The sequence below is a fragment of the Canis lupus genome, chromosome 36 (assembly GCF_003254725.2).
Source record: "Canis lupus dingo isolate Sandy chromosome 36, ASM325472v2, whole genome shotgun sequence".
NCBI lineage: Eukaryota > Metazoa > Chordata > Mammalia > Carnivora > Canidae > Canis > Canis lupus.
In genome coordinates, this window is record NC_064278.1 from 16699188 (window position 1) to 16723425 (window position 24238).

Below are 24238 nucleotides of genomic sequence, written 5' to 3' on the forward strand. Positions count from 1 at the left end.
GACTGACACAGTGAGGTTTACAAGTATTTACTTTCTGGCCCCTCACAGAAATTTGCATACCCCTCCCTAATCCCAACCTGTAATTTGCATTTTATGTTTCTGCAAAGATTGACCCCAGTCAACAAACACTTCTGAATCACCCACTCATACACCGTTTCTGATTTACATTTGGTTCATTTTTTAGGCTCTCTTAGGTTTCCAGTGACTTCTGCTCCAATACTTTCCTTTATGTGAAAACTCAGTCTCTACTCTGACACCTTAAATTAGGCATCTCAATATCTGTTCTGTAAAATTTTAAGAGCTGTAGCAGGTGCTCTTCTGTGATCCACCCCTCTTCAGATCTAGCTGAAAGCCCCATCAGATTTAGAAAAAGTCCCTGGCTTTTTCTACGGACTTCCTCAAATTCAACACGCCATGCATCCTTTGGCTTTGTATTTCCAAGGCTTTCCTACTTAACAGCAATTGTTGAGTGTGGCAGTAAGGAGATGTGATTTTTATTTTATTTTATTTTTTTAACCAGGGAATAGTCTGCTTAGCAGTCACTAGAGCAATTTTAAATTTGCAGTTTTGTTCCTTCATGGTTTTTGGTGGTCTTCATTTCCCACTTTTCAAAGACATAGGCTAAAGTCTGAATGAACTAGGGAAGGAGTTAATTCAACAGCTAAAATGACAAAAAAGGGATGCCTGAGTGGCTCAGTGGTTGAGTGTCTGCCTTTGGCTCGGTGGCAATCCCAGGGTTCTGGGACCGAGTCCCATATGGGGCTCCTTGCATGGAGCCTGCTTCTTCCTCTGCCTGTATCTCTGCCTCTCTCTGTCTCTCATGAATAAATAAATAAAATCTCTAAATAATAAAATAAAGTAAATAATAAATAAAGTAAAAAAATAAAGTAAAAAATAAAGTAAAAAATAAAGTAAATAAGTAAATAAAATAAAATACATAATAAAATAAAGTCTCTCATGAATAAATAAATAAAATCTTAAAAAAATGGAAAATAACAAAACAAAATGGTGGTTCTTCCCCTATTTCTATGGAAATCTCTGGAATTTTTAAAGGTATATATTAGCTGCACGTTCTAAAATGATGATCCCCAGGGTTTAATTTATATAGGTATGATTGAGTGGTAATACTAGAGGTCCCTGCCACTGAAGGAAGCCTTTATACCACTGTACACAGCTCCCCTCACCCTCCACCCCTGCCCCAACACCAAGATGATCTCCTGGAGGCAGAAGACAGGAAGCGGGGAGGGGCGGGGGGTAGGTCATGAGGCCACAGTCTTTACTGGGCTTTCTGGGGAGAGGCAAGTTAAGACAGAGAAAACAGTTAAGGATTGGCAAGTTTGAATAATTCCATTGGGCCTTGGGGCACAGGGCAGCAGAGATAGGGGCCCAGGTTTTGTGAGTTAGATTAGGAGCTAGTTGGGGATACAGATCTGGGGATTGGTTGGTTTGCATATGAAAGGTGTGCTTTTTGGCAAGCTGGTATTATCTTTAGGAATTAGTAACCCTTGGAAGGGGGAGTCGCTCTGAGTCTGTGAGACCCCCAAACACCAGAGTATTGAGAATACAGGAAGTAAAATACAGTTGATATAATTGATCCCGTGATGAATGGATGCCAAAAGACAAATACAGAGTCTAAGAAAACACAGAATACTATAAAGTAGCAAATTAATTGAATTTATGTATTTAATGGGATAATGACTTTTAACATTAAAAAAGAAATCTTGCATTTTGAATTAGTTTAGAAATTATGGTAAAAGGCATAGATAATACTCATAATAAAATTTAAAACCTGTATAAAAGTTTATAATGTGAAAATCAAAAAGATTTTTCACTCCTATTTTGAATCCCATTTTTCAATTAATCACTATTAATGTCTTTCTAGTAGCTTTCCTTTGCATGCATATTCATCTCACTTTGAGTGAAAGCAGCGTTCTTACCGGTCTGTACGGCCCTATTACCCCTGGACTTGGACTCCTGCTTACTCCCCCTCCTTCCCTGCCCACCAGCCAGGGCCTCAAGGCAGGCTCCAGCCTCAGAGCCTTCACTTTCTCCAGATAGGAGCCTTTCTCCCTTACCTCCTTCCATTCTTTAGTTAAATACACCTCCAGGAGGTCACCTGGGCCTGACAGTGGTTTCAAAAATCATACCTAATCCACACTTCAATTCCCCTCCCCTGGTTTATTTTGATCCCTAGCACTCTTTACATGGTACCCATAACTTATGCTTAGCTCTCTTGTTTATTAACCATCTCCCCCACTGGAATGTAAATAGGTAGGAATTTTTGTGTAGCAGCTGAGACACAGAAACACTTAATAAATATTTCTTGAATGAGTGAATGGACGGATGGATGAATATCAAGCACAACTATACAGTTCATATTTACTTGCATAATTCTTTTTAACAAGTGGAATTGTATCATATGTACCATATCCAACTTGTTTTTCTTTCCCCAGATGGAATTTTGAACATTTTTCCATGTTAGCATAACTGGATGCAGTTCATTTCTTTGAATAGCGGCATAATATTCCAGGGTATAGATCAAAAGAGAACTTATTTCACCATTTACTGATGGTCATTGGGATGTTGAGATTTCTCAGTTTCCAATAAATCAAGGATTAGGGTGCACGCCTAATCCAGTGTGTAGAACAGGTTCCAGAATTGACTAGGAGACTTCTTTTTCTGGCTTTCTTGTGCTGTGATTTATATTTTTCTTTAATCCTGGCTACTCAGTTAACCTTTTCGTAAAAGGTATGGGATGAAGTGTTGGCGGAGATGGGTGCTGGGACCATCACATGTACTCACAATAAATCTCCATTAAAAATCAGTTGATAGAGCTGAGAGACCTCTGTAGAGGTGGACGCCAGGCATGATGGGGAGGGTCCTTCAATTTCCTTTGTCCCGAGTCACCCCATTTATCCACACCTGCATCTGGTCTTGTACACCCCTTGCTGACTAGTCCATTCGTCTACCATGTGCCTTCAAAATTAATACCTGGCACTCCATGTGCTGGCTAATTTATCTTCTCAGTAATCATATCTCTCTTCTATTTTCTATCGTTTAAAGCCAGTCTTCTCCTTTAGAGCCCAGTCACATGGTCTTTTTCCCCATTGAAATCTGCCCAATCCGTGACACCTTCCATACAAAAGTTCAAGCTTCATCTCTCAGCGATGCTTGATGATCTGGCCTTCATCTTGCCTTTCATTTCTGCCCTGGCCCTGGACCAGTCCATCTGTTCCTTCCCCGCATCTCTGCTGCTTTAATCTGTTCCTGCCTCTGATCTGTGCTTGTTACACCTGCAAGCCCAGCCCATGTAATATGCTCTTCCTTCCTAACCTTCAGGAATCTCATCTGCTTCCCTGAGTGATTCCAGCCTTTCAGCCTTTCCAGCCTTCCCCAAGGAATTCCGCAGGTTGCTCGAGCTGTGTTCTCTTGGGGACTGGAGGTTTATTTTCCATAATCTATGCATCTCAGCCCTTTTGAATGTCCCCAGTTTGGCTTAATGAGGGCACTATGGGAACATACCTGGCCTTCCATTGCGGAGGGGTCACCAGCATCACTAGGTGGGCACAGGAATGAGAGGAACCTCCATCAGGGCTGCCAAGCCTGGTGTCACTGAGTTCCTGGAGCCCTCAGCGACTCTCTGGCACCAGTGAGGAAGTGGTCACAATTTTTAGGAGGGAGGGGCAATTGGGTTTGGGAAAATACTGTTGGATTATAGAAGATATTTATATCTACAAGAAGTTCATTTTTTTAGTGTTGCTGTTTGTTTCCTGAGTTGGTTGGCCTCTTGATGCTAGTAGCTCTGAGCCTTCTTTCCAGAAAAATTCACAAATACACATAATTTCAAATGAACTTCCAAGATGTGCATGGATCCCCTGGAACCCAGCAAAGATTCCATGGCCCCCAGGTTAGAGCCCACCTCCCCAGAGCATGTTTCACGTTTGTCCTCTGCTGTTGGTTTCCGCCACCTACCTGTCCACTGAATGTGGCTGGAAGGCATTTCTTTCTTTCTTTTAAAAATATTTTACTTATTTATTCATGAGAGAGACACACACAGAGAGAGGCAGAGACACAGGCAGAAGGAGAAGCAGGCTCCAGGCAGGGAGCTCGACGTGGGACTCGATCCTGGGACTCCAGGATCACACCCTGGGCTGGAGGCAGGCGCTTAACCGCTGGGCCACCTGGGCTGCCCTGGAAAGCATTTCTTGATGAGATACTGCAATAGACACAAAATGACTCTGATGGTATTTTATGCTTTTCTTCTTTAATATTTTAAGCTTTTTTTTTTAATTTTTTTTAAAATTTTTATTTATTTATGATAGTCAGAGAGAGAGAGAGGCAGAGACACAGGCAGAGGGAGAAGCAGGCTCCATGCACCGGGAGCCCGATGTGGGATTCGATCCCGGGTCTCCAGGATCGCGCCCTGGGCCAAAGGCAGGCGCCAAACCGCTGCGCCACCCAGGGATCCCAATATTTTAAGCTTTTAAGAAGATTTTATTTATTTATTTGAGAGAGAGAGAGAGAGAGAGAGAGAGAGCAAGTGAGCACAATCAGGGGGAGCAGCAGAGGGAGAAGGAGAAGCAGACTCTTCAGTGAGCAGGGAGTGAGACATAGGGCTACATCCTAAGGCCCTGGGATCATGACCTGAGCTGAAGACAGATGCTTAATTGACTGAGCCACCTAGACACCCTTCTTTTTAAAAAAAATTTTTTTGTTAAATTTTATTTATTTATTCATGAGACACACACACACAGAGGCAGAGACACATGCAGAGGGAGAAGCAGGCTCCGTGCAGGGAGCCCGATGTGGGACTCAATCCTGGGTCTCCAGGATCACGACCTGAGCCCAAGGCAGATGCTTAACTGCTGAGCCACCCAGGTGTCCCTTTTTAAAAAATTTTTAAAGCAACTTTTGCAGGGGCGCTTCGGGGGCTCAGTTGGTTAAGCATGGGACTCTTGATTTTGGCTCAGGATTGTGAGTTTGAGTTCCGTATTGGGCTCTGTGCTGTGCATGGAACCTGCTTCATATTCTCTCTCTCCCTCTCCTGTTCCACCCTCATCCCACTCATGCTCCCACAAGCACATGCTCTTTCTCTCTCTCAAAAACAAGCCAACAAAAAATAAAGCAAGTTTTGCCTCTCTTTGGAAATGTTCCATATTATGACTTAAAGAATTAGGTAGGGCTCCCCCCCCATCATGCATAAGTTTCAGACTACAGTAGTGCCCCCTTATCCATGGTTTCACTGTAGTTTGTTACCTGCAGTTTTATTGTTGTTATTCATCTCCTACTGTGCCTAATTTATAAATTAAACTTCATCATGGTAGGTAGGTAGTGTAGGAAAAAACATAGTATGTATAGGGCTTGGCACTATCTGCAGTTTCAGGCGTCTACAGAGTGGGGGGTTTGGAGCACATCCCCCCAAGTAAGGGGGGGCCCCTGCACATGGCTCTGTCTTGTACCTGACTTATTTGTATTGTGGAGTAGGGCAATTGGAATTTTCCTCTGAATCTTTCTTCTGAATCTTTTTTTAAAGATTTTATTTATTTATTCATGAGAGGGGCAGAGACACAGGCAGAGGGAGGGGCAGGCTCCCTGTGGGGAGCCCCAAGTGGGACTTGATCCCAGGACCCCAGGATCATACCCTGAGCCAAAGGCAGATGCTCAGCCTCTGAGCCACCCGGGTGTCCCTCCATCGAGTTATACTAGGGATTCTTCGATACTGATTCTTTGCCTCCTTCCCCACACAACTCAATTTAGATCTGCTGGGTTCAATAGGAAGAAAGAGAATATTACAGCAGTGGAATAACCAGGTCTTAAAAGCATGGATGCCCAGGAGCGGGATGATCTGAGTTATTGAACTCAAAGATCTCAAGCTGGTGTCTCAAAAGCCAGAGAAACCAGCTGCTATATTTTGTTTTGCCCTCCTAGCAATTCCAAAAGTAAAATCACCTTGATCTCAATAAGAGATGTTTTCTTAATCTTGGTTATACCAGCCCTCTGAAAGTGAAATGTCAGTTGCTTGCCCCAAGGCAATAGAGTTTAGGATTTAGTTTCCCCATCTGTAAAATGGGTAAAATAGCTACCTCAAAGAACCAAAGGAGCTTATGACTATAAGGACTAAGTGACTTAGCTTGGGGATCCCTGGGTGGCTCAGTGGTTGAGCATCTGCCTTCGGCCCAGGGCGTGATCCTGGAGTCCTGAGATTGAGTCCCACGTCGGGCTCCCTGCATGGAGCCTGCTTCTCCCTCTGTCTGTGTCTCTGCCTCTCTCTCGGTGTCTCTCATGAATAAATAAATAAAATCTTAAAAAGAAATAAATGACTTAGCTTGATTGCTATAGATTCTGAACAAATTGTACATCTGATTATTAATAATGATGACTACCTTAGGAAGTGCTTGGGGAGGTGGCTAGAAGCATGGGGATGGGGATGGGGATCCATGGGGATGGGGTAGGGACAGGACGGGGCTGAGAGATGCTGAGTCGGTGTGTGGCTAAGGTTAGACCTCCTCGCCGGCCGAGCCACATGAAGCAGGACAGCAGAATTCAGTCCAGGAGGTTGCAGAACGGCGGCTGGGGTTACTGGCACCCAGCTCGGAGAAGCCAGCGCCCCGGGTCCCAGCACAGTGGCACCTGCGGTTTCCACGGCTGCTCCTTGCGGGCGGAAGGGAAGGCCTCCTTCCTGTGGACTTTCTCACCCTCAGGCCTCCAGTGCTCCCACCGCTGCCTTCTTCCGCTGCCCACTCCTTGGGTTTCACAGGCAATTCCAGACACAGGAATGCTTTTGATGGGATGGCGTCCTCCGCAGTTCTGGAAGGTGGGCCTGAGGGCCATGGTCATGTCTTGGATGTCTGGAACTCATTTTCATTAGCAACTGGGACGCTTTGATGCCTGGGCTCCCTTGGGCTTCCATGAGCTGACCACCCTGGCCTGGCTCAGTATCGACCCCTCATTGACTTGGGCTGTGTTGTCCGTAGGAGGGGAAAGGGTGAGAGCCTGTGAGGGGCACGGGGCGGGCATACCCTGCCTTCTGACTTGAGAGTGGCAGGCCATGGGGCTCAGCTGTATTATCAAGGAGCTCAGTCAGGCTGCTACCAGAGCTGGAGAGTCTGGAGGTAGAGCTGAGGCTGGACTAGGGACAGCAGGCTAGAACTTTCAGTGTTGGCACGAGCTCAGAGGTTAGAACTGCAGATCCTGGGTTCAAATCTCAGCTCTGCTATTTCTAACCTATGTGGCCTTGGGTTACAAGGCCTCAGTCTCAGTTTTCTCATCTGTAAAGGGGGGATAATAATAGTACCTAGTTCAGAGGATTGCTGTAAAGATTAAACATATGTGTATATGTGTGTGTGTGTTAGCTTGTATGTGCTAGCTACGATTACTAGTATCAGTGTACGGCCACGGCTTGGATTGCTGAGCTGGGCATTAGGAGTAGGTGCTGGTCAGGGCTGGGGACTGGAATGAAGCTAAATAGGCAGTGAGACATGGATTGAGGACAAACATTACAACAGCTGGGATTAGGGTTGGCTCTAGAATATAGCATGAGCCAGCCATTTGCTGGAGACTTTCACTGAGGGGTGCAAGGAGCAGGAGCAGAAGTGGGGTGGGGTGAACAAAGGCAGCCTCCTTCCTGCCCCCAATCCAAGAGCATATGTACTCTTGCCTCTCCCCCTCCTAAACAGGGTGCCATGGAGGGAGCTAGGAAGGGGGGGAGGAAGGTTCTAGGTTACTCAGACTTGGGCTGGGGTGGTTTGGCAGTAGAGCTGGTGCAAAGGTTGGTAGAAGGGGAAATATAACTGCTGTTGTCAACCACCTGTCAGGTCTCCTCCCCATAATGGCTCTCTGAGGGGTATAGTCTTGGATCTGTAGAGTGGTGGAAACGACACCAATCTTCTCCTACGGCTGCTCTGACAGCACCAGAGCTTGGATGAAGGCCTGTTGGAGGATGCGGTTCTCTAGGGCACCCCTCCTTGTCCAGGTGGCACATCAGGTCCAGATACCGAGGTCCTGATGCCCTTGCACCTGCTGATGTAGTCCTCTGTATTTGTGTCCATGGTCCTCATCACCTGGAGGCAGCTAGTGGAAGAGTTTCATTCTGAAAAGGAGGAGAGGCCTACAGGATGGAGGACGTGTGGGACCAGAGAAGGCCAGTGTCTCCCCGCAAGCTCTAAAATGGCTTCCAGTCTCAATCTGCTTTGAAGCAAGCAGAAAGGACAAAAAAAGAATCTGCTCAATCGCAGCCGAGTGGGTGTACCAAGGAAAGACCCAGAGTCACCAGCATCATTGTCTGGGGCAGGAGCAGAAGGAATTCTTTTTGTATCATTTCAATGCTCTTTTTGTTTCTTAGGCTGATTAGGACAAACACACAGTTACTATCTGTATGCTGCCAGCCTGAGAATGTGCACGTTAGCCAAGGGGGTGAGCTCCTGGCGTTCCCAGAGCTGCAGAAACTGCCCTAGCTGCAAGTGGTGCTGCTGTGCTGGACCCCTTGGGGCATCAGCGCTGCCCTCCACCCTCCAAAGCCTGGAATCCCAGGGGTGGCATGACTGGACATGCTACACCTCCTGTGTGTGTTTAACAGAGGCAAAAGAATGTCCTTACACTGTGGCTTAGGGGGCAGAAAGGAAACTTCTTTGAGAGGTAACCACCCTGATGTTATTAAGACTTACATTATTACATTAGGATTATTTTAAGTGGTCTGTAAGAAGAGTAAAATTAAAGGAAGTGAGCACACGAGGGGTTGCTGGGCTCCAGTTGTGAAAATCAGAACGGGGAAACATCAGAGACTTCTCATTAGAACCAGGAATGGATTATAGAACACCCACCACTACCACGATCATTTCATGTCTCTCCCCGTTTGCAGCTAGTGCAATTAAAGATGAAACAGAAACAAGATTTAGATCATTGGATAGGCAAAGACAAAATTTTATTATTTGCAGATGATAATGATTTTATACTTAGCCTGCTAAGAGAATCAAACAAAATGAACCCCAACTCGTGGATTTAATAAGAGAGTTTAGCGTGTTGGCTGCAAGCAGGATAGATATACTCAAATCAGAAGCTATCCCACATACCAGCATTGGTGGGCTCTGAAATATAATGGGAGGGAGAGAAAGTAGAGATAGTCTGTTTTTAGAAACAAAGCTCACAAAATATTCAGGAATGACCTTAATGAGATGGGCTGTGGGATCTATGTCAAGATCCCACATAAAGAAAATCCCTGTTAAAAAAAAAATCTGCTGAGATTTTATAAAAAAAAAAAAAAGAAAGAAAAAAGATATGAATTAATGGGGAACCATACCAGGCTTTTTTTCTTTTTTTTGTCTTCTGATTACAAACATTATAGATATCTTCCTTCTTTACTTATTGCATTTGCGTTATGAGTTACATGGACTGGAGTTTAAATCATGAAAAACACAGATATCTTCCATCTTTTTTTAAATAAATATTTTATTTATTTATTCATGAGATACACAGAGAGAGAGAGGCAAAGACATAGGCAGAGAGAGAAGCAGGCTTCATGCAAGGAGACCGATGCCCGACTCGATCCTGGGACTCCAGGATCATGCTCTGGGCCAAAGGCAGGCGCTCGACTGCTGAACCACCCAGGGATCCCTTTGGTTCCCATCTTTATGGAATTTCCATTTGAATGGAAGAGATAGAGGATAAAAGAATAAACAAAACAAATTACTTGCACAAATACAGCTCACAATAAATATTCAAGAGAAGTGGTCTTTACCTTGACTTCTGTGGGAACTCTCCCCAGCAGACTGCTATTTAGTTCTCTAAAGCACCTAAACTTGTCGTTCCTACAAATACACTGACTGCGGCAAATTTGTTAAATAAGCAATGAATGATCAATCTAATTTAATTAGGAAAATATGTAAACGGTACCACTAAATCACCTGGGCTCTCAGTTATGGAAGTCAAGGGTTTCCTGCAGACTACGTTTTTTCCTTTAAAAGGGAATCTTTTTCTTTTTACTTTGTTTAAATGCATTCTTGCAAAAGTCATGCAAAAGACAGGAGGGTTTGGTTTGGCCTGTGTCCCCTCAAGGTAGGACAGGCCCATTTCTGGGCTTTGTTGCTAGCCACATTTAAACTCTAGAGTTGGGCGGCTGGGTGGTTCAGTGGTTAAGCATCTGCCTTTGGCTCAGGTCGTGATCCCGTGGTCCTGGGATCGAGTCCCGCATCCGGCGCCCCTCAGGCTGCCTGCTTCTCCCTCTACCTGTGTCTCTGCCGCTCTCTCTGTCTCTCATGAATAAATAAAAAAAACCTTAATCCTCCATAGTTAATCATAAAAATGCAATGGATTCTTCTTGACTGAACTATCACAGTTTTGCAGACCCCTGCTTGGCTTGAATGGTCAACCAGGGAAGGATGTAGTTGGAATGTTTTTGCATCCTTACCTATTATAAAAGTGAACAGGATAGAAAATGCCATTGAAGCATAAGGGTGTTGAGCTGAGTGTGGGGATGAATCAGTCTCCAGGACATCATTTTCTAACATGTTTTTTCTTCTGCATTTATTACCGATTTCTTAAACTTTTCATCTTCTTTATCCTCCCCTGGTCACACCCTGGATGAAAGTTTATGGATTTCCTCTACAGTTTCTGCCCTATATTCCATCATCTTCTTTCCTTTTGCCCTGTCAGAATTTTCCAAGGGGGCCTATAGCTAACAGACAACTTTCAGCTTTGGAGAATAAAGGAAGTGGATAACCATATTCCGCACAGAGTGTCCTCCTTTGATGGTCTTTATGTAGCATGCTACAGACATATGGATTTAATTCTTCTTCTGAGGCTTCACCAGTTGCCAACTGACACATTTGTTTTCAGAAGGAAGGTAAGTATAGGCCAGGTGTGCTGGTGGGCTAGGTCTTAAAAAATGTTTCTGGTTTGCTGGGAGAAGAGCTAAGCGTGCAACTTCACTGTGAGAGCATCCAAGAATTTGAGGACTGTTCTCAAGGAGGAGGACTCACCACCCTCGGCTTTGCCTCCTGGGCTGTGACAATAGATACGTTCCAGGAAGGGGGGACTTGGATGATAAACTGTTAGAGTTTCAGGGGAACTTTTAAATGCATTCTTTCCAACCATTCCCTTTCACTCATGAAGAAACCGAAACCCTAAGAGGTGGAAGGACTTTCCAAGGGGAGTCTCGTGTTTTCAGCCCCGTGGTGTTCCCAAGACATTTGGCATCTGCTAGAAACTTCAGAAGCCACCCCTAGAATCCACCAGTGGTCTGGGCAGAGGGCTCTGGGAGTGGCCCCCTCTTGCTCTACAGCAATGAGGAAGTCATATGGTATCTCTTTCTTTAGAGACTGGGAGAACGATTCATCTTTAAGTCCCAAAAAGACAGTGACAGATTCTTCAAGCTGCACACATCCATGCGAAAATGACAAACATGTGAGGTGCCGAAGCAGAAAAGTACTCCCAGTGGTACGTACAGCTGTGAGGAGGAAAGCCCTGCACGCTTTCGGGCAGTGGAAACAATGCTTTGCTTGGAACAGGTGTGTATTCAACCTCAAGTGCTTCCGGAGGGTCAGAGTAGAAGACATTTAAAACAAAAGATAATTTACAAAGACATGGGGAATGCTTTACGGTCCAGGATCATGCAGGGAATGAGAAAACCATTGAGACCATATTCAAGTCTCCACCTCCTACATTTTTCTACAGGAAAATTGGAGGATAATGTAATTTACACCTACCCATCCTTCACCTAGATTTACCGGTTGTTAACACTTGAATGTTGTAGATGTTGTGACACTCTAGCATGCCTCTTTCGAGAATCGTGACATTTCCCCTGTGTAGCCATAATACCATGATCACACTTAAGAAAATTAACAATAACTATTATTTATAGCTTGTATTTAACTTCCCCACAAATGTCTTTTTATGAGTATTTTTTTCAATGTGATATCAATCATGATTCAAGCATTATATTTCATTACTATGTAATTGGTCTTTATAGAATAGTTGCCCACTGGGACCCTTGAGTGGCTCAGTAGTTGAGCATCTGCCTTTGGCTCAGGTCATGATCCCGGGGTCCTAGGATGGAGTCCCACATCGGGCTCCCTGCAGGGAGTCTGCTTCTCCCTGTGTCTCTGCCTCTCTGTGTGTCTCTCATGAATAAATAAATAAAATCTTAAAAAAAAAAAAAAGAATAGTTGCCCACCTCCCTTTCTCATGACACTGGGGTTTTGAAGAGACCAGGTCAGTTGTGTAGAATGTGTCATACTCTGTATCAATCAGATTGTTTCCTCCTTGGAGAGAATTTATTATTTATTTATTTATGTATTTATTTAAAGATTTTATTTATTTATTCATGAGAGACACAGAGAGAGAGAGGCAGAGACACAGGCAGAGGGAGAAGCAGGCTCCATGCAGGGAGCCTGACGTGGGACTTGATCCCAAGTCTCCAGGATCAGGCCCTGGGCTAAAAGCGGTGCTAAACTGCTGAGCCACCCGGGCTGCCCTCTTTGGAGAAAATTTAAGGCAAAAAAACTACATATGTGAAATTGTGTGTCTCTTTTTGCATCATACTAATAGGCGCATAATGTGTGGTCACTCAGTTATCTTCCTGTTAGTGAGACGTCCCCAGTATCCCTCCATTTCCCCCTTTTTAATAAATCCTCTGTGCAGTGACACTTTGAGTCCATGTGAGTATACTGCTCCTTGTAGTTTTAGTCATTGCTCGAAATGATGATTACATCACAGTTTGCAAAGCAGTCTTTTTTTTTTTTTTTTTCCAGAGAGAGAGAGAGTGAGTGTGTGTGCCTGAGTTGCAGGAGGGGCAGTGGGCGAGGGAGAGGCAGAGAATCTCAAGCAGACTCCTCATCAGGTAAGGTGCTGACTCGGGGTTCAATCCCATGGCCCAGAGATGGCAACCTGAACAAAAACTGAGTCCAATGCCCAACCAACAGGTCAGCCAGGTGCCCCAGAGAGAGAAAATCTTAAGCAGACTCCAGCACGCCCAGCATGGAGTCTGAGGTGGGGCTCTATCACATGACCCTGAGATCATGACCTAAGCTGAAATCAGGAGTTGGCCACTTAACCAAATGAGCCACCCAGGCACCCAGCAAAGAGGTCATTTTTTAATCCTGTATCACTCCTTCCATATTTACTAGTTGACATTCCTCTGTAAGGAAAATTTCTTTCTTTCTCTTGAGTATCATCGTGGACCACATTATTTTTCAAGAACATTTCATTGTGTTATAATCCATTATCATCATTACTCCATTATTCTATTTGCTGCTCAAGTTGCACCACACTTGGGTAGCAGGAGCCCTTTCAGGGTGCCCCCTACAGACTTTTGGCATGTCTTTGGTTAGTCTTTGAGCATTGCCTTGCTTTCTGGTGCAACAAAATGTTGCAGGCTCACTTGTGTTTTCCCTACTCCAGACTTGGAGTCAGGATTTTATCAAAGGATCCTTATGGGGAATGACATTTATAAGCTGTGGCCCAAGTACTAGATATGCTCATTGCTGCTGAGCATACACATAAAATGAAAATAAGATCAACTTACAACAGATTTTAGTTACATTTCTTTTTTAAGATTTTATTTGTTTATTTGGGAGAGAGAGAGAGTGAGAGAGAGCACAAGCAGTGGAAGGGGCACTGAGAGAGGGAGAAGAAGACTCAGTGCTGAACAGGAATGCAGGGCTGGATCCCAGGACCCCGAGATCATGACCTGAGCTGAAGGCAGGCACTTAACTGACTGAGCCACCCAGGTGCCCCTAGTTACATTTCTTTCGAAGGTATGTAAATAATCCACTTCCTTGACCTTAAAATTAGATAAATCAAGAATGGATAACCAGGGTCAATAATAAGAATAATCGAAGAAGCCCCAAGCATTTGAAGAAAACAAAATGAAACCAAAACAACAACTGAATGCTTTTGAGAGAAACTGTATTAGTTTCCTGTGAATGCTATAACAAAGTACTACAAACTTGCTGGCTTAGAAGAAGAGAAATTTATTGTTTCATATTGTCTGGAAGATAGAAATGTCAAATGCAAGTGCACTCCTGACACCTGTAGTGGAGAAAGCTTCCTTGCCTCTTCTGGCTTCTGGTATTTATTGACAATCCTTGCTGCTCCTTGGCTTCTAAATGCACCACTCCAATCTGCCTCCATTGTTGGGCAGCTGTCTTTTTCCTCTGTGTCTGTCTTTGTGACTTTTCTCTCTTATGAGGCCATCACTCATACTGTATTGAGGATCCAAACTACTCCAAATGACCTTGCCTTAAAGCTTGATTTCACTTGCTGAGACCCTATTTCCAGGTAAGGTCACTTTCACGGGTACCAAGGGTTAGGATGTCAACATATCCTTTTGAGAGATCCAGTCCAACCCATAATAAACACCATAGTCCAAGAGGTAAACATTAAAAAGAGTGTTTAGCTAGAGTATGGAAACATCAGTTTTATAGGAAAAATTTATAGGACATCATCTCTGTAAATTTTGACAAATGCTTTCCTTAGGACTCCAAATTGAATGAAAAAATTCAGTACATAAGACAACCTACAGTATTTATTTTAAGCAGTTTTATGTACTTGTTAGAAAAGGATGAAAGAGAGAGAAGAAAGAGAAATGGAAAGCAATGAGAGACATATGCAAAAGAGAAAGCTCTCTCTGAACACCAGGAGATAAGAGATTGAGGGGCTGCCAAAGAGGGGGACCATGGTGGGGGGATTTACAGGAAGAAAGCAGGGAGTGATTGTCATCTGCAGGAGAGAAAGATCATTGCCTTCTGTTCATTTAGCTGGATTCAAGCTGTGTGATCACACAGTCCATTCTGACTCTTTACTTGCAACCACATTTTTAACTTATGCTTCTTTATTGAGAAAACTGAATACTAATCTGTTTTACTCCTTGGCGTGGAGGGGGTGGGGACTGCATGAAGTGTGTATCTTTGGCATGACTACCCTGGGGCTGAGGTGCGTCTTAACAGAAGTGGGGAGTCCATGAGAAACACCAAGATTGGAGTTTGGGGTGGCCGGATTTGAGCCTGGGTGAGGCCAGTGCCTAGGTCACTAAATCCAAAGGATCAGCCTTAACTAGGCATGGTTGTGACCTGAGGAGCCAGTCCAAAGTCCAGTCCCCAAATTCGGTGGTTGTAGTGGGAACCACAGCTGGTAGCCAGGAAGGTGTAAGTAGCCGATACATCAGAGTATGATAAGAGCATGGGCGGGGGTGCAACCCTCTGTGACCAAAGAAGGTGTGCGCCCAGGGCTGACACAAGGAAGGTTTAACTCCATGTGTCTTCTTCTGGGACCTCTTGTTTCCTGGCTCATTAGCATTGGTCTGAGGGAAGCTGATGGAATGGTGCCTCTAGGATGTGCTGGCACAATAGCCTCAGTGTGTGTAGGACACTGGCCTCCCCTAAGTCTCTTTCAGCAGAATCCAGGTCCTGAACACAAGGCCCTGACTCTTCTGATCTTGGTGTTCATTTACTTTCTGGTTTGGCTTAGAAGTCCAGATTTCTCTAAGAAGCTCAGTGAACAGATACATGTACCTGCCACTGTTAGAGACCCTGGAGATAAGTGAGGAACAAGACAGACGAGGGCCATGTGCTCCTGGGGCAGAGCCGAGGCTTACACTGGCCACATTCAGGCCTCATGGGCACAGCTTCGCACAAGGGCACGTTCACCTGTGTTGTTGCTCTGCTTTTTCTATTTCATTTATTTTATTTATTTATTTTTTTAGGTGCAAGTTTCTAATAGTTAATGCTTAAAATAATAGCTACAGACTAACCCCAGACACAGTCATTTGCTTTTGTGACCATTTACCATAAAGAAATAACAGTTATGATAATTATATACATATATAATTGCATACATACGTATAAAAAGATTAATTTATTATTTTAGAGAGAGAGAGAGAGAATCTCAAGCAGACTCCCCTCTGAGTGCAGAACCCGACTTGAGGCTCAATCTCACGACCCTGAGACCATGACCTGAGTCAGAATCAAGAGTTCCATGCTTAACCGAGTGAACCACCCAGGCGCCCCACGTGAGTAATATATTTTTAACATTATTCTGTAACAGAAATTTTCCTTGGCATCACTTGTTATGCCATCCAAAAGGTCAGTTTTACTCATTGTTTTCTCTTTTAGTGAAGAAGAATTGTTAAAATGTTATTTCAACATAGTATATTTCAAAAAGATTTTATTCATTTGAGAGAGAGAGAGAGAGAGAGAGAGAAGGGCAGAGGGAGAAGCAGACTCTCTGCTGAGTAGGAAGCCCGACTTGGGGCTCGATCCCAGGACCCCAGGATCATGACCTGAGCTGAAGGTAGATGTTGAACTGACTGAGCCACCCAGGTGCACCAACAACATATGACTGTTTTAAACTGGGCTTTAAAACAGTGCTCCTGGGAGCCCTATGATTCTGCCCATGTACCCCAGAGGTTTGCTTATATACTATGCAGATTTTTTAAAAAATTGAAGTTCACATAAGAAAATCATTTCAAAGTGAACGATCCAGTAACATTTAGTACATTCAAAATGTTGTGTAACCATCAACTCTGTCTAGTTCCAAATCATTATCATTACCCCAAAAGGAAACCCTATACTTCCTTTCCCCCTCGCCCTAGCAACCACCAGTCTGCATTCTGTCTCTACGGATTTACATAGTCTGGATGTTTCATATAAATGAAATCATACAATATGTGACCTTTTGTGTCTGGCTTCTTTCTCTCATCATTTTAAAGAAGGTTTTACTTATTTACTTGAGAGAGAAAGAGAGAGCATGATTGGGGAGGAAGGGCAGAGGGAGAGGGAGAAGCAACCTCCTCGCTGAGCAGGGAGCCTGATGTGAGGCTTGATCCCAGGACCCTGAGACCATGACCTGAGCTGAAGGCAAGACACTCAATGGACTGAGCCACCTGGGTGACCCTCACTCAGCATTTTTTTGAAGGTCATCCACTTTATAGCATATATCACGATTTCATTCCTTTTTGTGGCTGCATAGTATTCCTTTATATGTATGTATCACAGTTCACTTATCCATTCACTCACTGATGGACATTTGAAGGTGTTCCCCACCTTTTGGCTGTTGTGACCAGTGCTGGTATGGACCTGCCTCTACACATGCACGTGTATCTGAGTACTTGCTTTCAGCTCTTTTTGGTCTGTTGCTTTGTTTTAAATCATTAAGACAACAGAAAACTCTGCCTAACCCAGGTTCTCGAGCCATCAGCCTTTGGGTCCACCATCTACCACTGCTAATTGGGTGAATCTCTAGCCCTTTTACCTGGGCCGGTTTCTGGCTCCAGTTTACTCTCATCTAGGAGATGAAGTGGGCTGGGGGAATCTGGATAGCACTTTTACATCTACACATGTAGTTTCTGAGAAGATTCATTTGATTATTTGTTTAGTCCCTGAAGAAAAATTTTTTGAGCATCTATTCTGTGAAAGACACTGTGCTAGAACACCCAGGAAGAGGTCTAAATCATGATCCTGCCCATCAGTGTGTTTTTTTTTTTTTAAGGTTTTATTTATTTAGTCATGAGACACACACACAGACAGAGAGAGAGAGAGAGATAGAGAGAGATAGAGAGAGAGAGGTAGAGACACAGGCATAAGGAGAAGCAGGCTCCATGCAGGGAGCCTGACACAGGACTCGATCCCAGGTCTCTAGGAGCAGGCCCTGGGCTGAAGGTGCCACTAAATTGATGAGCCACCTGGGCTGCCCTCCCCATCAGTGTTATGCTAACCAGGTGATTAAGATAATAACCCACAGGCAAAGAACTCTACAATGAGCACTTGACAAGTACAGGCCAAGTACAGAGAGAGAGAGAGCCCTTCTGCTGGGGTGACCAGGGAGGCTTTCACTGAGTGTATTACTTGAAATGAACCTGCTTTGAACCTGTGTTAATAGGTGAGACGTAGGGGGAAGACATTTTTCAGAGTGAAGTTGTGGCAGGAGGAAATTCAGCGAGGAGATGGGATTGGCTGGAGCAAAGATGAATGTACGGCAGGAAGGTGTGAGAAGGCTGACAGAGGCTCTGGTTCAAAAGGACTGGGAGTTTGTACTTTATCCTGAACCAAAACAGAATCTGGTAGGAGGCAGTCTAATAATTGGACATGAATCTTTATTTCATTTCATCTTATGGCTGTGATGATCTTTAGCGGTGATGCATGGTCACAGTTTAGAAGAGCTGCTCTTGCCAAATCCTCAGAACCTTCAGCTGTGTAGTCACTTATTTTCGGCTTCTCTGATCCTTACTGCAATTCTTTCTGAGGACCTACCCAGAAGGTAAATTATAAGTCTGTGCTAGAGTGTGTTCTGTGGAACATCACATCTGTGAATAGGATTTCATGGTCAAACAAACAAACAAACAAACAAACAAAAAAAGATGTTATTTATTTATTTGAGAGAGAGAGTGAGCACAAGCAGGGAGAACAGCAGAGGGAGAGGAAGAAGCAGGCTCCCTGCTGAGCAGGGAACCCAACACAGGGCTCTATCCCAGGACCCTGAGATCATGACCTGAACTGAAGGCAGACAGTCAGCCAACTGAGCCCCCAGGTGCCCCTTTGGTCAAACAAATTTGAGAATCATTGCATAGTGCATCTTGCTCTAGGAGGTTCACACTGCACATTAGCAAGTGAAAGGCTTTACAAAATCCTGCAGAAGGAAGCCGGTTTAATTTGTTTCATCCAGCATTTTCTAAATTCACCTGCTGCAGTGGGTGGCATGGTGCATTCCTTGCCCCCGCCCCTACGTCTGCATCAAATCCCTGGAAACTATGGATCTTATCTTATGTGGAAAAAGAGACTTTGCAGGTGTAATTAAGTTATGGATCATGAGGTGAGATCACCCTGAATTCTCCAAGTGGGCTCTGAATCCAATGACAAGTGTCTATGCAAGAGAGGAAAATTTTTTTTTTTTTTAAGAGAGGAAAATTTAAGGGACACCTGGTTGGTTCAGCAGTTGAGCATCTGCTTGTGGCTCAGGTCATGATCCCGGGGTCCCAGGATCGAGTCCCACATCAGGCTCCCTGCAGGAGAACCTGCTTCTCCTTCTGCCTGTGTCTCTGCCTCTCTCTCTCTGTGCTCTCATGAATAAGTAAATAAGATCTTTAAAAAAAGTATTTAAAAAAAAAGAGAGGAAAATTTGAGATAGATGGAAGAAAAGAGACACAGAACAGAGACGATGCGGAGACGAGGCAGAGACTGGAGTGATATGTGCACAAGCCTAGGACGCTAAGGAGCCAGCTGCTACCGGAAGCCTGAGAAGGATTTTCCCCTAGAACCTCTCGCAGTGAGAACTGTGGATGCGCTTTAGGCTACAACTTTCAGAGTCCCCTGCATGGGACTTGATTTCAGAACAGGGCGATCACGTTGGCTTGTGGGCGGTGGCCGAGGTGCAGGCAGCGGCAGCATCTCAGTGCAGCTGGCAGGTGCCTGATGGCGGCGGAGGTGGCACGATGCTGCTGGTGCCTTCTTGTTCTCCGGCCAGTCCCCTGCTGTGGCTTTGGAATCCTTCCTGGAGGTTCAGCCTGGAGTTGGTTTCTTGCCACCCCCCGACTTCAGTGGTTCTGGAAGTTAGACGGTACTGTCACAAATACCTTCCTGCTTCAGCAGCCAGATCCTGTTCTGCGCGGCTACACTCCTCCCGACGACCTCCTGATGCAAGTGTTGGGTGTATATGTAAATAAGTAGTGATTAAAAAGCAATACAGCGAATGAATATATTGATGACATCACAAATCTTTCCTTTGCTCTAGCAAAAATTCGAAAAAAAACAAACAAACCCTGAATTGGGTAGATCACTTGGTTAAGCCTCTGCCTTTGGCTCAGGTGGTGACCCCAGGATCCTGGGATGGAGCTCCACATCGGCTCCCTGCAGGGAGCCTGCTTCTCCCCCTCCCTCTTCCCCCTGCTCATGCTCTGTCTCCCTCTCTCTCAAATAAATAGATAAAATCTTTAACCTCCCCCCCAAATTCATATAATTATGGCTTGTGACTAAAAATGTCCAAGAATAATGCTGTACACGGTTTAAAAAGATGCTGCACATAAATAAAAGTGTGTTAGATACTATAAGAATGCTTCTTGGGGTGACCGAGATACTGCAAGACTCAAAGTATGAGTTAATTTTTTTATTTTTATTTTTAGATTTTTAAATTTATTTATTCATGAGAGACAGAGAGAGAGAGAAAAAGAGGCAGAGACACAGGCAGAGGGAGAAGCAGGCTCCATGCAGGGAGCCTGATGTGGGACTTGATCCTGGATCTCCAGGATTACGCCCTGGGCCGAAGGCAGGCACTAAACCGCTGAGCCACCCCGGCTGCCCCAAAGTACTAGTTTAAATAAAATTTCTTCATAAAATGGGACAGTGGGGGAAAAAAGCAATATTATAAAATCAACTTACTATTTTACATGTGTGATTTAAACTTTTATGTGTGATTAAATGAGTGAGTTAAATCCTATACACAGACATTTGACTCTCTTGTCTGTTGCCAAAACATTTATCATTTTCAAGTTGGCTAGAAAAACCTCCCAGAATCCTCAACTTTGTTTTTTGAGGTGTTTCCCCCTTGTATATATATTCAGAGTTACCCGATATTCAAATTAAATGGTTATGAATATGGCCTGAAACTAATGTGCAAGGGGTGACCGTTGAGAAATGCTGGCCTACTGGATCAAGGCTCTGCATAGTATATGGCGATTCGCTGTTCCATCCACTACTTAAAATGACAGATAAAATTGGCATGTCCGTGCTGCTGTCATGACACAGACTCTTTCTTCTGATTTCTTTCTGATTCCTGCCATCTCCACGGTTTCTGCCTTTTCGCCTCCTCCTAGTACAGATGAGTAAGATCTGGCCTCTGACCCGAGAGCTTGCAGGGTCCAGTAAAGGAGATGATGTGCGGATCTGATTCACCGCGGAGGGAATCGCACAGTGAGCAAGGGGACACCTTCACTTACGCAGTGGCTGACTTCAGGAAGCAGGTGGCATTTCGGTTGAGCTATCCAGAGGTTTTTTTTTTTTTTTTTTTTTAAAGGTTTTATGTATTTATTCATGAAAGACACACACACACACACACACACACACACACACAGGCAGAGACAGAGGGAGAAGAAGGCTCCATGCAGGGAGCCCGACGTGGGACTCGATCCCGGGTCTCCAGGATCACACCCTGGGCCGAAGGCGGCACTAAACCGCTGAGCCACCCGGGCTGCCCAAGAGTTTTTCTTTTTCTAAATAATATTTGTTTATTTATTCATGAGAGACACCGAGAGAGAGGCAGAGACACAGGCAGAGGGAGAAGCAGGCTCCATGCAGGGAGCCTGATGCGGAGCTCGGTCCCAGGACCCCAGGATCAGGCCCTGAGCTGAAGGCAGATGCCCAACCCCTGAGCCCCCGGGTGCCCCTCTCCAGAGACCTTACTGGATCACTAGAGTGATGAAAACTGACAGTTTCTTCCTCCGACTTCATCCATCACCAGTTGTCTGGAATTCTAAATCCCCCCACCCCCCACCCCCCGGGTCTGAAATCACAACTTCGCTGCAAGTTGATGCTCGCCGACAGTGGGGGTGACGTGCCAGCCTAAGAAGGGCTTGTGCCGCTTGGCGACGCTGTCTTGGCAAACAGGTGGACTCCCTGCACCTGCACCTGCACCTGCACCTGCACCTCCACCTGCACCTGCGAAGGGCGCGCGCGTCCCCCCGCCCACCCCCGCCCGCCTCGCGGCCTCAGGGGGCAGGGGTCTGCGGCGGGGTCGGCGCACCGGCCGCGGGGTGGCCGTCGGGCGCAGTTTCCCCGCGCTCCGCTGGGTCGCACTGTGGCCCCGCGGATGCGCGCCCGGGCCGGGCAGGGGCGCTCGGGAGCGGCGGCGGCGGCGGCGGCGGGCGCTCCCCCAGGCCCAGCGCAGCCCAGGTGAGCGCCGGCGCGCGGGCCCCTGCGCAGGGCAGCAGACGGGGGTCGTGCAGGGGGCCGGGGACCGGTGGTGGCCCTGCCAGGACACAGGGTATCTCCTTTATTTATTATTTTTTTAAGATTTTATTTATTTATTCGAGAGAGAGAGAGAGAGAGAGAGAGAGAGAGAGAGAGAGGCAGAGACACAGGCAGAGGGAGAAGCAGGCTCCATGCAGGAGCCCGACATGGGACTCGATCCCAGGGCCCCAGGATCACGACCTGAACCAAACAAAGGCAGACACTCAACCAACTCAGGCCTACCAACATTTTTAATTTTACAGACCTTGCCAGTTAAGGGTACAACCAAATCATACTCTCCTCAGTGACTACTCCGCATCTCCCACCTTGTTAACAATAGGTATGTTGAGCTTTTAAAATATTTGCAATGGGCAGCCCAGGTGGCTCAGCAGTTAGTGCCGCCTTCAGCCCAGGGTGTGATCCTGGAGACCCGGGATGGAGTCCCACGTCCCACGTCGGCTCCCTGCATGCAGCCTGCTGCTCTCTGCTTGTGTCTCTGCCTCTCTCTCTCTCTCTCTCTCTGTGTCTCTCATGAATAAATAAAGAAATCTTAAAAAAAATATATTCGCAATGTGAAAGATTACCATGTCAATGTTTTAGCTTGCATCTTTTTTTTTTTTTTTAAAGATTTTATCCATTTATTTGACGGAGAGAGAGAGAGTGTGAGAGAGCACAAGCAGGGAGAGCCGCAGAGGGAGAGGGAGAAGCAAATGCAGGCTGGATCCCAGGACTCTGGGATCATAACCCAGGCTGAAGGCAGTCACTTAACTGCCCACCCAGGTGCCCTACATCTTTTTTTTTTTTTTTTTTAAGATTTTATTTGTTTATTCGAGAGAGAATGAGTGGTGGAGAGGGGGAAAGGGAGAGAGAGAGAGAGAGAAGCAGGTTCCTGCTGACCAGGAAGGCCCATGTGGGACTCCATCCCAGGACCTGGAGGTCATGACCTGAGTGGAAGGCAGATGCTTAGCTGCCTGAGTCACTGGGGCACCCTTAATTCACATCTTTTAAATTTGGAGTGAGGCTTATTCTTTTTCATGTGAATAAAGCTATTCGAATTTAATGACCAGATGGTTCATGTCCTTTGCCCACTCCTATCAGAATGTTGGACTTTTTCCTATGGATGCAAATGCTTTTTATATATTAAAGAAATCAGATCATTGGCTATCATATTGATTAAGTCTTTGGCTTCATTTACAGTATTTACCATCGGTAAATTTTAATATTTATAGAGTAAAATTTGTCAGTCTTTTACTTTATAGCTGCTGGGTTTTCAGAGACCTTCTTGACTCAACTATTGCAACCAGATGCTCCCAAGTTTTAATTTGGCCATCTCTCCAAAGAGATTCCTGGTACCACAAACAGCTTACTCTATGCTAGAATAGAAGGAAGGGAATATTCTTTTATTCCGGGGGGAAAATATATGATTTGGAGTCAAGCAAAAGTTTGTCTTTTAAAAAATAACATTTCCTCCCTGTTGACAAAGATTATATATTTTCATTTTAGGAAATTTGGAAATGTATAATGATATAAAGAAGGAAATAAAAGTCATCTGTAATTCCACCATTAGAGATAAACAATGATACATATATATGTACATATATATATGATATGTTTATACTGTCTATATTTTTAACTTACTTTAAAAATATAGCAATATTCTATAGGAGTTTTCTCAGGGTAAATATTCTTTTTTAAAAAATATTTTTATTTTATTTATTTATTCATGAGAGAGACAGAAACATAGGCAGAGGGAGAATCAGGCTCCCTACAGGGAGTCTGATGTGGGACTCAATCCCGGGACCCTGGGATCACACCCTGAGCCAAAGGCAGACACTCAACCGCTGAGCCACCCAGGTGCCCCAAGGGGACATATTCTTCTAAATGTGATCTTAATTGGTGATTAATTTTTATTGTGCAAGTTACTTAATGAGTTTAACCCAAGTTGTAAGATATTTAGGTAGTTTCTAATCTTCACTGTCATAAACAGCAGTGATAATATGCATGCCTCTGTTTTTCTTCTACTTTAGCCAATTTCGTACACATACGATGCATTGCAAAGAAAGGAGAATATGAATTTCACTTCAGGATGCAGCTTCCTTGGTCCCTGTTTTTTGCACATGATCAGTTGATCTCCTTTGATGTATCTTGGGGTAAGTATTCATGCTTTTTGCACGTAATGGAAAAAAATAAGTCAACAATTCAGTTCCTTAACATTTTCACACTGTAGAGCTTGCCTATAGACTAAAAATAAAAATTTTCCTTTTTAAATATATAAAATCTCTGAAGCTCAGGGTGAGAAACTATAAACAGTA

The 24238-nt window shown here is 44.7% G+C and overlaps 1 long non-coding RNA gene across 2 annotated transcripts in view; it reads left to right on the forward strand.

Annotated features, from left to right (window-relative positions):
- LOC118350466 (uncharacterized) overlaps positions 1-24238 on the forward strand; it is a 145649-nt gene that overhangs the window by 12598 nt on the left and 108813 nt on the right. For both annotated transcript variants that reach the window (XR_007408524.1, XR_004804320.2), the window contains exons 2-6: positions 10648-10837; positions 11310-11501; positions 12744-12832; positions 15859-16000; positions 23954-24076. This is a non-coding gene — a long non-coding RNA (uncharacterized LOC118350466). The remainder of the gene's footprint in view (positions 1-10647; positions 10838-11309; positions 11502-12743; positions 12833-15858; positions 16001-23953; positions 24077-24238) is intronic.